General features: G+C 46.4%; 1 long non-coding RNA gene across 1 annotated transcript in view; it reads right to left on the bottom strand.

The window, feature by feature from the left end:
* The window catches only part of LOC116096449, an 11,810-nt gene that overhangs the window by 8,159 nt on the left and 1,840 nt on the right, over positions 1-1,811 (bottom strand). The gene's annotated exons all lie outside the window — the stretch shown is intronic.

Raw genomic sequence — 1,811 nt, 5'->3', positions numbered from 1 at the left:
AAAAAAAAAAAAAAAAGAAAAAAAAAAGAAAAATGAAACAACTAAGCAAAGTAGAAACCCCCAAACCCTTCTCTAACTCCCAGAACAAAGGTTTCAAAGCCCCCTGGAGTATGCACAGCTGACTTTTTGGGGAGCTCTCCTATCCCTAGGCAGACTTGCCTCACCCCACCTCCAAGAAAGCTTAGGGAAGCATCAACCCATCTCCTCAGCTGATGTTTGAGACTCATAAGTTAAAGTTTAAGACTTGGCTCAAAGTCACCAGTTAATTAGGGAAGGACTCTGATCCTGTTCAAGGAAGCCACCAGGATCTACTGTGGTGGTGTCTGAAGGAATGGAGGGGGTGCAAGGGACTTGCCATTCTGGTTCCCACTGTGGCGCGCTGTTGCCTCACCTCACAGTGAGCTACCTTCCAAGGCGGAGAGCCTTGCAACCCTCTCCCCAGTGAACGTCACATAAACCTGCTCTTCCGTTCCAGGCTTCATGCTCCAGCCTGCATGGGCCAATCCTCCTCCACACTGCCTTCTCCCAAACACTATGCATCACAGTCGTAAAGGGAAGAGAGCGTTCATCAGACCCTTATCCCTGGTGAAATAAATGCTAATGCAATCTCCTTCCCGGAGCTAGCTTGGTTAAGGTTCACAGAACTCTGTACTACCCGGTTCACAGTGCAGGAGAGACACAGGAGAGGTCAATGTGATTTGAGTCAGGGTAAGTAGTAGATATAGGGTTCAAATCCAGGCAGTCTGCTTCCTGAGCATGAGCCTTTCAGACCAGAAAATCCCTCTCAGTAGGACTCTATTCTTCTAATAATAGCAATACTAATTTTGGCTAGCATGGGTGGCTACATACTAGACTACAGTTTTTTTTTTTTTTTTTAAGATTTATTATATGTGAGTACACTGTAGCTGTTTTCAGACCCACCGGAAGAGGGCGACAGATCTCATTACCGGTGGTTGTAAGCCACCATGTGGTTGCTGGGATTTGAACTCATGAAGAGTAGTCGGTGCTCTTACCCGCTGAGCCATCTCTCCAGCCCCCAATTGGGTGGTTTTTCATCTGGTTTGGTTTTATGGTTTTTGAGAAAGAGCCATGCTATATTTAGGTTTCAGGCTGACCTTGAGTTTGACTTTGAGTTTGACCTTGAGTAAGTGTTGGGGTTATAAGGCTGAACCAACATGCCCTGCTTTCCAAGGCTCTTATCAGGTCTGGATTTATTTCCATTTCCCTGACTCACAGCAATGGACTGTCCTTCAGTAGCAGGGGTCAGTGGAAGACTAAATCACAGAATCTGAGAAAGTGAACTGTATCAGGAGGGGATCCTCTCTTAACAGACCTCCGACCAAGTCCTCTGCATGAGACTTAATCAGCCCAGGGCTTGCTGTTGAGTTCTCCAAATCCACTCTTTCCTCCACTCCCACCTCTTTTGTAAAGTAAATCCAATTTAATATGTTCCCAGGGAATTTACTGCTTTAGAGAAGCCATCATTACAGCAAACACAAAGGGGTGCTTTGTAAATGGAGTCCCTAAGGCAGCAGGACAACAAACCGGGCCTCTAGGACTAAGAAGTGACCACTCTCCTAATCTATAACCCTAGGGACATTGCAGGCACAACCAGCTGAATTATTCTGACAACAAGAAGTAAAAACTAATAATTTAGTTTTCCTTTACAGTGAAAACAAAGGCCAGTGTGGTGTGGTTGCTCACAACTTGAATCCCAACACTTAGGGGAGAAGCAGAGACAGGTGTGTATCTCTGAGTTTTAAGGCCAGCCTAGTCTGGGGGCTGGGTCGGGGTCGGGGTCGGGGCGGGGT

The sequence above is a fragment of the Mastomys coucha genome, unplaced genomic scaffold, assembly GCF_008632895.1.
Source record: "Mastomys coucha isolate ucsf_1 unplaced genomic scaffold, UCSF_Mcou_1 pScaffold18, whole genome shotgun sequence".
NCBI lineage: Eukaryota > Metazoa > Chordata > Mammalia > Rodentia > Muridae > Mastomys > Mastomys coucha.
Note: the sequence above shows the minus strand (reverse complement) of the source record. Positions and strands in the feature narration are given on the sequence as shown.